General features: G+C 42.2%; 1 protein-coding gene across 36 annotated transcripts in view; it reads right to left on the bottom strand.

The window, feature by feature from the left end:
* Nucleotides 1-15,025, bottom strand: part of EPB41 (erythrocyte membrane protein band 4.1) — a 161,672-nt gene that overhangs the window by 86,766 nt on the left and 59,881 nt on the right. The window contains exon 1 of one of the 36 annotated variants that reach the window (XM_053266904.1): nt 8,049-8,450. The exons of the other annotated variants lie outside the window; for them this stretch is intronic. The gene's annotated coding sequence lies outside the window, so the exon portion shown is untranslated. Of the gene's footprint in view, nt 1-8,048; nt 8,451-15,025 lie in introns of those variants that run through there. 36 annotated transcript variants of the gene reach the window in all.

Below are 15,025 nucleotides of genomic sequence, written 5' to 3'. Positions count from 1 at the left end.
TAATTGATTGCCATACCAGCGAAAACTTCCCTGTCTTTTTAAACTAGTCAATCTTCTTTGCCAAATGTATACAACTCGCCACCCATATACCCCTGGAACAAGTAGTTTAGAAATGACATATGCTTTTAATAATGGTATACAATTTTTAATTACATTAGATATATAGTGTTAACAGGAGCTGACAAAAGTTCTTGAATACTATACTGTCTAAAGCAACCATATCTCTGATAAAACACGTTTCTATCATCCTACTGTGCTTGCCCCTATTCAGCTTGTGTTTACTTATTACAATGCAGAATGCACATAACATGGATGCGTTCACATTCAGCAGTGAGAGGGGGCCACCAAGCTACATTTTGGGCCGATTGCCAGAACTACCTGCTTTGTTACTGGTTTTCCATTGTGTTCACTTGGGAAAATACAAACAAAAACATCATGCTTTATAGATCTCCCAGCGTCCAAGGCTTTGAAGTAGAGAATGTCTTACAAACAACTACACCCCTTCTGGTTATTTCAGCAAAGTAAACAAGACAGACCCCAGGACAAACACACATCTATTTTAAAATACAATCTCAGAAAAAAGTCTGTTTGCAGGGCTGCCTGTTTATACTGGCTTGGCATGTCCATAAGATATGCACCTTTGAAAGGAACTCATAGGTGGAGCTTGATTAGCTGAATGAATTGCTTCATAACTGCTTTTTCACAGTGAAACCCCAGTAGCTTCAGCTAATAAGCGAACCATTAAAAAAAAAATCATAACTGAATGGGAATTGCTTCATAACTTTGCTTTTTTACAGTGAAGCCTTAGTGGCTTCAACTAATAAGCAAACCATTAAAAAAAATTTAAGGATGCAAACATCCACATGTACACGCAATTCTTTGTCCTATGCTCTTCTTTCTCATTCATTACATTCATTCTATTTCAGCTTTTTATAAAATGTTTTTATAACCCAAGTTAGAGGGGGCAAAATCAAGAGATTTCTCAGTTTACCAGTTGTGCATTTTCTCACATTCCACTACTGATGAAGATCATATGCCGATGACACTCAGCTCTATCTCTCCTTGTCACCTGATCCTAGGGAGGTGGTGGTTGTCACGAATCGGGGGGCTGGAGGCCGTGATGGGTTGGATGTGAGCTAATAAACTGAAATTGAATCCAGACAAGACGGAGATAATGTTGGTCAGTAGGAGAGCCAATTGTGATGAGGAGATTCTACCTGTTCTAGATGGGGTTGCACTCCCCTGGAAGGAGCAAGTACGCAGCTTGGGGATATTACTGGACCCGACTCTGCTTAGGGAAGCTCAGGCGGAGGCGGTGGCCAGGGGTGCCTTTTGCCCAGCTTCGGCTAGAGTGCCAGCTGCGCCCCTTTCTCGAGAAGGACACAGTTACCCATGCCTTAGTCATGTCACCGCTGGATTACTGTAACACGCTCTACGTGGGGCTGCCCTTGAAGAATATCCGGAAACTGCAGCTAGTGCAAAATGCGGCAGCGAGGGTTTTATCTGGAGCTGCCCGGTGGGAGCACATCACACCCGTTTTAAAAGAGCTGCAGTGGCTACCAGTTTGTTTCCGGGTCCAATTCAAGGTGCTGGTTTTGACCTTTAAAGCCCTTAACGGTTTGGGCCTGGGATACCTGAGGGACTGCCTGCTCCCAAGGGTTGCTGCCTGCTTGAGGAGGTCATCTGAGGGGGCTCTGCTCCAGGTGCCGACAATGAGGGAGGCTTGGCTGTCATGCACGCAGGACAGGGCCTTCTCTGTTGCTGCCCCCAGACTATGGAATGCTCTCCTGGTTGCTATTCACTCCTCAGTCTCCATCACAGCTTTTAGAAAGCATGTTAAATCATGGCTTTTTATCCAGGCTTTTATTTGTTTTATTTGTTTTTTTTAAACCAGGCTTTTATTTGATTGTCTCTGCTGCTGCTCTTTGTACTCTGTATTGCTTTTATGCTTGTGTTTTAAAATTTTTAATCAGATTTGTTTTATATTTTAGCTTAATATTTTAATTGTGTCTTTTTTATGATCTTGTTTTTAAATTTTGCTGTAAACCGCCTTGGGATTGTTTTAATGAAAGGCGGTATAAAAATTTAACAATCAATCAATCAATGATCAGAGCTTGCCTTTGTATACCTCTGGCATGTACCTGAGATAGCAGTAATGAACATTCAATATGCCAGACATAAGATACCATCTTTTTCTGTTTTTATTAGCTGCCTTTTTGCTGGGTGGGACCAGGTAACTCATTGTGCCTCTGGGTGCTGCTGGTTGGGTCTGGGTAACTCATTGTGCCTCTGGCTCATCCTCTGAGGGGGATGGGATATAAAAATGAGGCCTGCCCCGAAAGCACCATGCAAACTCCGATCCAGGAGCGGGGGATGGAATCCCATTTTCTTTGCGGGATGGGAGGGGAGAACTCACTTTCGCCAGAATGGAAAAGCCAGATGAGGCAGGACAAAGGAAGTTGGGAGGCCAAAACCTCTCCCCGATCCCTCTTCTGCATTGCATGCACCCCGGAGGAGGTCATCCCCACACCCAATGCTTTGGAGCCTGGATGGCACATTCAGCTTGCTCTGCAAAGGGGAGAAGTGGTGCTTGCTAGCATGAGAGCACCTGCTGCTGGAGCTGGAGGATGTGGTGGTGCGAGTGCATGGAAGGAAGGAAGGCTGCCACCTGCCAGTGGCAGCAGGCCGGGGAAAGTGGAGAATTAAGCCCGGGAAGGAGGTCAGGGAGAGAGGCAGAGGCCGGCCCAGGAGAAAGAAATGGGCTGGGCCTGTCAACCTGGCCTCCACTGCCTGAACGACAGCCGCATCAAGCTGGGCCTCAAGAGCCTAGTCAGCAAAGGCACACTGGTGCAGACCCAAGGCACGGGCACCTCGGGCTAGTCTTTCAAGTTCAACAAGAAGCAGCAACAGGACAGCAAGGACAAGGCGGTCAAGGGGCAATAAGCCGGGCACCAAGAGGCCCCCACGAAGCCTGCCAAGAACTTCGAAAAAGATGAAGGCTTCCTATACTGCTAATCTAGGCAAGGGCTTAGCTGGTGGCAGGCCAGGAAAAATGGACAGTTAAGCCCGGGAATGGGCTCGAGCGGGGATATCAGGAGGAAGAATAGGAATCCCCATGTGTGGCTGGCAGACAATGCAGACACGTGGTTTACCCAGCTGGCTAGCCACCTGGTCTACCTGTAGAAGGCTACAGTGGGTGGACTTGGTCCTTTCCCCTTAAAAAAGTAGAGAATTAAACCTGGAAAGGGGTCCGGGCTGGATGCAGGGGGCATGGGGAAAATGGAGAATTAAGCCCAGGAAAGGGGGTGGGCCAGGTAAGGAACAGGACATCTCCCAGTGCAGCTGGCAGGGAACACGGACACCAGGTCTACCCATAGACAGCTACAGTAGGTAGACCCAGGTTTTGCCTAGACTGAAGTACTTGATGTTACTGTGTACATAGAGTGGTTGATGTTCATAATGGAAGTGCTCGATTAGTTGATGCTACCTACTGTCAGGTTTCATGTGGAGGAAAGCCGGAAAAAGACTGCAGAGAGCAGAGCCCTTGCAGACACTTGGGAGGTGGGACGAGCTCGCCACCCGCCCTCCTGCCGCACTGCAGAGCAGCAGGCTTTCAGATATTAAAAGGGGGGCCCTCCTTACCCCCCACCCTCTCTACAGCCAGGCGCCACCACCATGTCCCATCCCACCACCATCAGCGGTGATCATTAGGGGGTAAAAGAGGGAACATTCCCCTCACACACACCCATCCCTGCAGCTACTGCAGCTGCAGTTTTTTAAAAAAATTAATTAAAACCTGTCAAAGTGGGGATCTGGAGGTGGGGGGAGTCTTGTCTCTGCCACTGGTAAGTTTGGAGTGAAGAAAATTGTTCAGGGATGGGGTTGTGAAGAGAAGAAAAAGTGTTGTTGTGGGTTAAAATGCTGTCTCTCTCCCCTACTGCAAATTAATGTACTGGATGATATCAAAGTTGGTCAGCATACCTGTGGGTGGGTTCTGTAGAAATAGCTTAAACACATGGAATTAAGGCTTTCTTAAACTACTTTGGTTCTGTAGGCTGTGCAAAAATGTCTCAGGCACTGGTTTTGACATTTAAAGACCTTAACGTGGCCCTAAGCACTTATCTAAAGGACTGCCTACTTGCTTTATTTATTTACCACCAAATTGTAACATATCAAGGTGGTTTTATTTCCAACAAAAACAGCTGAAAACTGTTTAATAAATGTATATATATATATATATATATATATATATATATATATATAAAATTTTATATAAAATTATTAATTCTGTGTGTGTGTGTGTGTGTGTGTGTGTGTGTGTGTGTGTATTTGTGTGACAGTTATGTGTGCCTTGATACTGCCTCCCAGAACAAAACTCTTTCCACTCACCTATGATAAAAATTAGAGGGAACACTGGACAGGGATTACTGAGAATGTGCCAGGATGACCTCTACCATTTCTCCAGGTTCAAGGCTGGAAGAAAGGCTGGGTATTGTCACACTTCCTAGATGACAGAATAGGGCTGCATAATTACAGCCCTCCTGTAGATGTTGGCCTACAACTCCCATAATTGCTGACTACTGGCCACTGTGGCTGGGGATTCTAGGAATTGTAGTCAAAAAAACAGCAGGAGGGCTGAAGCCCTGTGGTAGAGGTACATATGCCGGTTTGACCTGCACTATGGGCGGACCAGCCACCTTAAGTGGCGCAGCGGGGAAATTCTTGACTAACAAGCAGAAGGTTGCCAGTTCAAATCCCTGCTGGTACTATATCGGGCAGCAATCGGGCAGGAAGCTATCGGGCAGGAAGATGCTGAAAGGCATCATCTCATACTGTCAGAGAGTAGGCAATGGTAAACCCCTCCTGTATTCTACCAAAGAAAACCACAGGGCTCTATGGGCTCCTGGAGTCAAAATTGACTTGATGGCACACTTTATTTTATAGGCAGACCAGGCAGGCTAAAGTCTAGTTGCACAGCAGGAGGATCCAGGGACCTCCCTCAGTACACAAGCTGCTCAGTCCGAAGGAAGGCAGCACCCTAGAAACTTTGTATCAGCAGTGCAAAATATTAGCCCTCTGGTGTCAACTGACTTTCCAGGCCAGGAGGATTTGGGGCAGTGGTGTGCCCCAGTGGCATGCATCTCATCTGATCAGCAGTCTCTATGAAATAAGGAGCAAAGAGCCAATGTCTGATCCACAAGGCTTCTGGCTCAAGTTTGGCAGCACATAACACTTTGTATACAGGAAGGCCAAGCGGAAACAAACAAAATGTATTGCATACATTATGTCATCTTCTACAGAAAAAAAAGGGAAGCTAGGACTTAGAAGTAGTATATTTGAAAATTAAACTATTTGTTGCTGGCCCACGTAAAAGCAGGAAATAAGACACAACAGAAAATAAAAAAGTAAAGAATCTTGGCATGCACAAAGTAATCACAAAAGCTAAATTGTCTGTTTACCAAAAGAGAGTATAAACATTAAGGAACACATTCAGTTTGCTATTGAGTAGATTTGCATTCCCCTATAAGAAACATATCATATTAATAGATTTGACTTTTAAACAAACAAACAAACAAACATTAAAGCACACATTAAAATAAGGAGAAACTTTAAAATATTTCTCTCCAGCAAAAAGTAAACTCAAAGCCAACAGCTGGAGAATTGGAATGCATGATATGGTTGCTACAGGGAGGTGAAGTAAAATTATCCTCTGTGATGGCTAGCTGTAAGTGGTGAATTCTTCTTGAGTACTAACTTGAAACACTGATTGGGAGAAATTTGACCAATTTTATCTTCTTTTTCCAATCCTGCAGTGGCATGCTTCTAATCCACACGAACCACTGGTGCACAAATAACTTGCTGTGTAGAGACAGATGCCATGGGTCCTCGTTTTGAAATGCTCTTGATGTGGCGCATGCGCATGCACAAACGCACACACACAGTGTCCACAAAGGAAGGAGGTTGATCAACAAGCTAAATTCAAATAGCCTTAAAAGTGTTAATGTCCAATTTGCCCCTACATTTGGCTCCCTCTCTCCCTCTCGCTCTCTCTCATTAAGCTACTTTTTTCTTCAAAGGCCTCCACACCAAAGAACTCACACAGTAATAGAAGCTATAGCCTGCTTCCCCAATTAAGGGGCTCATTCTATCAGAAAGTAACACACAACCAATCTGGCTATTCAGAAACAATAATCGAGTGTATGGGTCAAGCTTTCTTCTCTTAATCACATGAACAGAATTGTAACAGAAGATGCAATACATTTGTAAGCTCATTTAGACTCCAAAGACTATTCTATTTCCAAATGTGTGTCATTCATGGAAGAACTGACATGGTTTGGTTTGGTTTTGTAATTTCTTGATTTATTCATCTATCTATATGTAAATAATATCTTGTCTGGGGCGGTGGGGAGGACACATTTGCCACACTCACTCTGGTCCCCGATGGCAATACGTATCTTTCACACAGCCCATTCCCGAGTGGATCAAACTGCTCATATACATTTACAAGAATACCTTGCAGTAAGACAATAGTCATGGTAAACCCACTTTGAAAATGTCTATTAAGTGTGCACAATTCTCTGTTTAAACTTTCAAGTTTTGAAGGCACTGAGCCTTATTAAACAAAGTTTAACTACGCAATTAGGATGTGGGTAACTACACAATCAGAATCATTCTGGCCCAAAGCAAGAAATTACTACAACTGTTTATCCTTGTGCCCCAACAAATCATTGTTTTGTGTGACATTTAAGTTAACAGAACACAATACATAGAACAAGATATAAATATGGCATTGTATAATAGATTAGAAACTGACTAATACTCATACACTACTTATTGCAGGGGAGAATGTTACCCTTGTATTTTAGTTATTCAGTTATCAGGAATCTCACTGATGCCTGTGGTAGACTACACAGTCAGACTTTATTTATTGTCCCCAATTCTTATGACTAACATAATTATGCTGGCCCCTTCTGCCTTACCATTGAGATGCAAAACTGTTAATGGCAGGGGGCTTGTTTTCATGTGTGCCTTAAAACCAGTTTATCAAATTTGTGACCCAATGTAGTAATACATCACCCTGCCACTGCACCTGAGTACCAGTATGACATTTGTTTCCTCTGTAACAGAGAGAAGCAAGCAGAAGAATTAGGTACTCCACACCAGATGTACACTCAGCTGTACTATAAATGAGTGTAAAATAAGTAAGAGAACACTTGGCAAATGAGGTTACTTTCATCTCAAAGTTCAAACCCTTGATTTAAAGTACACATAAAGATCTGTCTTGTGGTGTGTGTGTGTGTGTGTGTGTGTATGTGTATATATATATATATATATATATATATATATATAAATAAATCTAAATCTAAATCTAAATCTAAATCTAAATCTAAATCTAAATCTAAATCTACCTTCATGGCAGATCTTTCTTCATGACTAACTGACTAACTTGCACTTTGGGCAATGTAAGCCTGAAAGGAGGAATAACCCAAGAAAAATGTGAACACAAGTAACTCATGCTGTGGTTTTATACCTGATATCCCTCCTAGCTTTTAACAGGCTGCAGATATTATGTATTACATGCTTAACTGTTTGGCATTATATTGGATAAAGGATTTCAGCCAGTCATATTCATGCTTTTTTGTTTCTGGCATAAATTCTAATATTTAAACTACCATAAAATGCTGTTTGATACTGTCATAGAATGGAGCCCAAAAACCTCCTGAACTGACACAGTTCAAAGTGTGATCAAAAAATATTTCCGATAGCAAGAACTAGCTTATAACTAGCTTTATTACATTTGTGATGTATAAGTTTCTCCATTCAGCAGATTCAGTTATTCAATCCTCAACACGCACATTAATTATTTGATATATTAATGCTCACCTCAGAATATGTTCTAATCTATTTAGACACTGTCTGATACAATAATGTAATTTGTGCATCGATGCTCATTTTGAACTTCTTTAGTCTAGCCCTTTGTCAGTCAACACTGCTCCCCTCTTCCCCACAATGGTTTATAGTTGTGCTTGTTTTCTCTTTGTTCTTACCATTAATTCTGGATTTACCTCCCCCTTCTGTTCAGGTCCTCTCTTCCAATATAGATCCAGCTGATGAAGATTTCCCCAGTGTATCCCTGGTCCCCACCAGCTGCCCTATTAAGCTTCTGTTTCATTTTGTATTAAACACACTCAACTGGGAAATGCTTAATACCCCCATCTCCATTTAAGGGAACCTCCAACGCAGATGTTGCCAGGCAGACAACAAGGGGGCATATGCTATGAAAACCCAGGTCAGTTTCTAAACTAGCTTTTGATTCTCCTATTACAGTTATGCTAGATGCAGATTTCCTTTGGAACAGGGCAACTTCTGACAACCAACCTACAATTTTCAATTTTTGTTTTAAAAGACTGCACCTTTCCCAAGACCTTAATCCAAACAGGAAACATTACATCCACACAGACATGGAAATAATCACCATTTAGCTAATGGCAAAAACAAAGCACAAAGAAGGACAAATTCAAAAGATTTTAAACAGGAATACAAGATAATGAGAGATGACAGAACATAGATTTACACAAACCATGATAAAAACAAAATTTAGATACTAAAATGCTACTTTATTTCAAAACTAGCTGATCCAACGCAGAGCATCTGCACCCCCTAGTTCTCCCTGCCATCTTCATGTTGTCTTCAGCCCCAGTCCATTCTCCCCCTCCGAATCCGCTTTCCCAGTCCCGCCGGCCTGGCCGCCTCTTTCCCTCCCTGCCCGCCAGCCGAATATAAGGACATAAAAGGCACACAGAAATAATAAGTAATAGTCAGGAAGTTGCGGATCTATAGGTTGTTGGGCTGCCACACTAAGGCAGTAGCTGTGGCTGTCCTCTAGTTCATAGAGGTGGGCTCTGGGCATGCATAGGTGGTCATCGTTCACTGGATATTAACTGCTGCCACAAAGAACCTGGTAATACTGAAGGTGGCAGTAGGATTGCTAACGAAGAGCAACAAAGAGGTGTAAAACTGGTCCGTTCACTCAGGAGAGCCATGTAATAGTGGTAAGATGAGGAAGGCATGGATGTCCCTGTAGAACAGGCACTGCAGGAGAATGTGTCCTGTTGTTTCTACCTGCCCTGAGCCACGGGGCACTTGCGCCCTGAGATTTGGATCTTCCTATAGCGACCTTCAAGCACGGCTGAGGGAATAACATGGTAGCGCACCAGTGTAACGGCCCACCTGTGCTCACCTGTGCTTTGGGACTTCCAATTGCATTAGGTGTGGCAAAGGGGAGCTGACATACCTGAGTCCTTCATTGACAAGGAAGTTTGGGGTCTTGCCTATGTCAGATTGGCACTCTATATCTGTAATACATTGTTTGATGAGTGCCTTGGCCGGGTCGTACCCCAAGTTAACTAAGTGAAGTGGGGATAGACCCTGGGACTTTATTTTATTCATAGTTGTCTGTTTCCAACTGGACTGGAAGTCATCACATAGCGTTAGGGGGCTAGGCCTGAGAGAGAAAGGGAGAGTTTTAGCCAGTAGTTCAGTATGGTCATCCATATCCTTGCCTCCACTTTCATCAGGCCTGTCTCTAGTTGCAGGATAGCATTAGACAGACATCTTGGTACTTGAAGAACTGCTCTTAGGAACTTTGACTGCATGTTGTTGTTGTTTATTTACGATCTTAGATCAAACATCAATATACGCAGAATATACACAGTAAAAAGAAAATAATGGAAACAAAGTCTAAAATGTCATCAAATATATAAAATCAGGAATCTTTGACAGTAACCAATTGCTGTGCTCTAGCTTCTCTTAGTTTGGTCAATGTATAACAAAATTTAGCAACCGCCAGGGATTTTGTTGGGTCCCTGTCTTCTAATAAGCATATAAGATGCTTATTACTGACTGCATGTGTTCCAGAGTAAAGTTGGGGAAGGGGTCGAGCTGGGCACCGTAGAGTAACTGTACCATCGGCTTAGCTTCATACAGTTTGCGCTCTGCAGGTATATCGTGGCCACCTCTTGTTCGGAGGAAGAATAGTGGAGGAGCTCCTCTGTGCATTTAGTGCTGCATACTCCCCATGTGTGTTCCTAGAACCAGTGGAATTCTCACTTTAGTAAACAGCAATGCTGTCTTTAGTTTTAGTTAATCTTGTTTACACCTTCTAGGACAAAAGTAGATACTACAAGCACCTGCCATGTAATAGTCTCCAAATTTTGCTTTATTTTCTTTTTATGAAGAACAGTCACGAACAGTCACGTTTTGGAGGAGTGGTGGTGGAGGATGTTTTTTTTAAATAAAAAATAAAAAGCACTCTCCCCAACCTTATTTTCCATTTGTGGGGGAAAGATATCCAAACTATTCCTCTGCAGGTGGAAAAGTAGGTTAGGGAGGGCAATTTTGATTGGGAAAAGCACCCCCACCCACTTCACCACCACTCTGGCCAAGTTCACAGGCTCCCTTGATTGTTTTTCACCTAAAAAGATGTGAAGAGACTGTTTCACAAGCTTGGCAAAGCCAGAGACATTTTGCACAAGTTAATGCAGCCCTATACTTCATGATAACCATCACCGAACTGGTAGTGCCTTATCCAACTGCAGAATCAATTTTAATGCCAGGTAATGAAGCTATTATTTAATGCCCTTGGTGCACTTTTTAAAAATCAGTGCATATCTTGCTTGTTGCCAAGGCATTTGATAACAAAGTATGTTATTGACTAGTAACACAGCCTCCAAACAGCTAATAGTTTCAACTTACACAGTTTTAAAAATTGCTCCTGATATGTTATACCCAGATCCAAAATAATTCTGACTGTTAAAGGCATAATACCAGACAAATGATCTATTAGTTTCAGTATGTAGCTGACAATAAAGCCAACAAGACAATTTTGTCAAAATCCACATTCATGGAGCATAAAGGAATAAAAAGCCACACAAATCCTCTTTTCTGCAAGCATGGTTGATATCATTGTCAGAATTAAAGCCACAGCAAGGAATCCCCTTCAAATGAATCCAGGGTGAAAACACAGCAAGGGACCGAAAGCCAGCTATGATTACACTCGGCCTCAGTCAGACAAATGGCTTGTGTAACAGTTTTTGTATAGCTTTCTACCTATGCAATGAAAACCTTATTTTAAAAACACCCCTTCTAGATTTCCTCAAAAGCAAATTGAAACAATTTCCTTTGGTAAACTGTTATAAGAACAAAGTAATCACAACTAAGTGATCACTTCTACAGAATAAATATTATGGAACTGAAGGTAAAGAAGAAGAAAAATATTTAACTTAATTGCATCTGGTAAGATACATTACTGGACGCAGAACTAACATTCTGCAAGTGCCAAAATACAGCGAGGATGGTCATCAAGAGGCCACAAATTTTTCACATGATAGGTAACAACAAAAGGATATTGGCTCACACACACAACCAGCATAAGAGAGCTAGCACAAGCAACTCTTAGTGCTGCTGCAGCTCCATAAGCCTGCCGAAAAGGTTGAGGACTCTGGGCAAAATAATGTGGGCAGTGCTGAGGGCAGGCGGCAAGGCAGAGAGGCCAGAAATGGGCAGACGCCTTCTACTAGAGGCACTATTCAAGTTTCCAGACTTTCCCCCTCTCCCTGCATATATACTATGCAGCCCACATCACTGTGAGAGTCCCTCGACTCTTTCTTTTTGGCAAGCTTAGCTTTTTGCAGTGGTGCAAAGAGTTGCAGGCACTAACTCTCTTCCTCTGCTGGCTTTGCAGTGTATGTGAGTGATCCTCCTTGTCCTTTCATAATGTTTTATAGCTTTAATATTGGTAAGGAGCTGTCCAGCATGTTGAATAAAAGCTCCAATCCTAAACACACACACACTCAAATTTAAATCCCATTGAGCTAATTAGGACTTTGGGGGTGGGAGGTGGGGACATTCTTAGGATCATGCTGCAAGACTTAACAGCCTGATCCTATGTTTACCCAGCAACACACTCAATGGAGCTTACTGCCAATGTGAATAGCACTGCAGGCTTGGTTATTTCAGAATTACCTGAGAAATGCCTGTGTGTTTTGCTTGCAACACTTCAAAATAAAATGCTGGCTTTGTTTTACTTTTGTTCATCCACAAAACAGTAACTTATTAACACAAATCAGGGGTCATGGTCTGTTTTTATTATCAACATTAAGTATAAAAAAGATAAGAGGGACAGGTTCGCTGTCCTTAAAGATTTTAGAACAAAGCATGTTCAAGAAGCATGCATCTGGGTTTCATTCAAAAGAAACACAGGTGGCCAGGATACAAAGAGCTACTTCAGGGGAATCCATGGGTAGGGCTTTGCCCACCTCCTCACCGCCGCCATTATTTCTCTCCACTTCAATGCTGGAACCTTCGCACGCTCTCTGTCAGCCAATCGTCTCCTTTCTGCCACGCCCCCACGCATCCCATCTTGGAGAATTAATTATATAGATACATAAACATCTGACCAACTGTATCAGACCATTTTATTCTGAAATGATTTTTTTTAGCATCTTTTGCTTCCAAAAACAAAGTGGGTGGCCCCTTGGCAACCAGTATAACAAAGAATTGAGTCCAGAAACTTCTTTGTACCTGGGTGACTTCTTTGTACCTGGGTTTAAACCACAAGTATGCAGAAGGGGGGGGCACAAGCCCTCCATGTACTGGGTGCCATTCAACTGAAGGGAAGCAAGAAAACTGCTACTTACACCTTTCAGCCTAGGGTTAATATGAAGAGGGAAACTGGGACTGGAAGATGTCTATCCCCCTACTCCAAATCCCCCTTTAAGTAACTGGGGGGAGGTCTGCCTTTCTTTCTTTTTTTAAACACATAACTTAGGGGCCTTTGGGATGGCTAATAGGAATGAAAGGAAAAAGTATTTTCTTGGATCCAAATTTAAACTCCACCCCACCCTCATCAAGTTAACTGATCAAGCTGGTGGGAGAAAATTGAGGAGGGGGCACACTGACCTCAATCCTTCAAAACAAAGATGAAGGAGCATTTCTTAAACCAGCAAGGTTTCACACCCAAGAAATAGGACAGGACACCCTTGGAACCGTGTCTGACTCACCTACCCAGAGTTAACTGGATTGGGGCAGGGAAAACTCAGACATTGCCTCTCTCATCATGCCACAAGACAATGACCATGTAGGGGCAGTATTCACTTGTTTCCTGTTCAGGCAGCTGGGCAAGCAGGAGTTGTTGCAGATCTAGTTATTCCCCAGATCTCTTTATTTCCCAAGGGTGTTCACAATATTTGTCATGGCAAAATAACTACTGTACTTGAGTGAAAGCATATATACCTTTATCTCGCCTCATGAAAATTGCTCTATATTATAAAATATCATAAGATCTGCTGCATGATAGAAGTGCAATTTGAAATGAGAACCAAGCACAAGAACAAGCAAACCCTGGCATGTGAGATTCTACTGTTCTTTGTCTAAAGGGCATTTAAGGAGGTATAGAATGTCAAGACTGACACTATTAACTGGAATTTAAAGATGCAGAAAGCAATTTTAAAAATTAAAAATAAAACTTATAACCTAAACAGAGTTGGACCTTTTTAACATTACAACAAGACAGGTTTACTCTATTGTTATGGTGTCCTCCTAACTCTTCTGTGGAGAAGCTAAGATTAAAGCAGCTTCATCCATTTAGTCCTTGGTGACTCATGCCAACAGTATGCCTCATCACAACTGATTACCCAGAAAATATACTTGGGTTTTCACATGAATTAAAAGTGTTCTGCCAGATTAAAGTGATCAAATGGGATTTACCAAAATGTGTGATATAAACAAAGGTCATTGTTTTGCAAAATAATTATGATTTAGGTTTTGAAACTTCTCAATTTTGCAGGAAAACCACACTAATGAAAAAGGACTAAGTTATCTACAAATTACGTATAGCTATAAAAACTTATCTATAATTAACTTTTAATGCAGCAAAATGTATTTGGACAGGATACATAAATACACTTGGCCTCTGCAATACTGCACTGAGACCATACCACACTCATTTCTGGTGAAATGACGCAGTTAAGAAGAGTGAGTTTAGGAGGTAGTTGACTGCAAAACTACTTTAGTCACCCAACACTGAGGAAAATCTCAGATTCTTAGGGGACACCCCTCAGTTGTGATTAATATCTTTGCAACAGTTAATAAATTCCATACTAACTTCCAACGGATAAGTTAGTCAGCAACTGGGTCAGTGATTTCTGTGTCAGGATATGGATAATACTAAAAGGGAGAGAGAGAGTTGAGCGCATAGTGAATACATTCCAGTAAAGTTATCAAAACTGTCAAAAGCTGAAGAGCATCCCTTGAAAGGATAAAAACCAAGTGTCTCCTTCCATAAGCAAACTATCTTGGGGCAAGAAGCGGAGAAGAGGAATCATCCTTTATGGACAATCCATGGCAAAAGAAGATAGCAGAATACACTGAAACGGGAAGAGCAATATGTGCAATAAAATTGTTCCCTGCCACTACGAAAAGGGTTGCTCACTGAAAGAGTAGTGTCCATGTGCGTTCATTCATATCCATTGCTGTAACAACATTTATAGGGATGAATTACTCAATATTCAGTTCATTCAACAAAACACAATATGAAAAGCTGAGAAATGCAGTCAATGTAGAATTCAAACTCTCAAGGGCAGTGGAAATCCACAAGAATCTGAATGAGTTAGAAGCACACATAGTAATTAATTTGAGCAAATCTATACAGCTTGTGAAAATATCAGTAACCCTCCAATTTCACAGGCCCCTGTTTCTTGTTGCCACAATGCTCCAACTCCAAGCATGTCTACTTTTGATGTTGGAAGCGGCAACAAAACACATGGGCCAACTTTGCAAAACTGGAGACAGCCCAGCTGGTATAGCAAGGAGTGGCGACATGCATTGGTTCCAGCATAACAGAAGAGATTGTGTTGCTTGCTCCTTGCTGTATCAGGCAACAAGCAGTTCATGCGCCACTCTTGTTCTGGGACTGGCATGCACCACTCCTTACTACATTAGCTGGACTGCGTCCACTTTTGCTGGG

This window comes from Hemicordylus capensis, chromosome 7, assembly GCF_027244095.1.
Source record: "Hemicordylus capensis ecotype Gifberg chromosome 7, rHemCap1.1.pri, whole genome shotgun sequence".
Classification (NCBI taxonomy): Eukaryota; Metazoa; Chordata; class Lepidosauria; order Squamata; family Cordylidae; genus Hemicordylus; species Hemicordylus capensis.
Note: the sequence above shows the minus strand (reverse complement) of the source record. Positions and strands in the feature narration are given on the sequence as shown.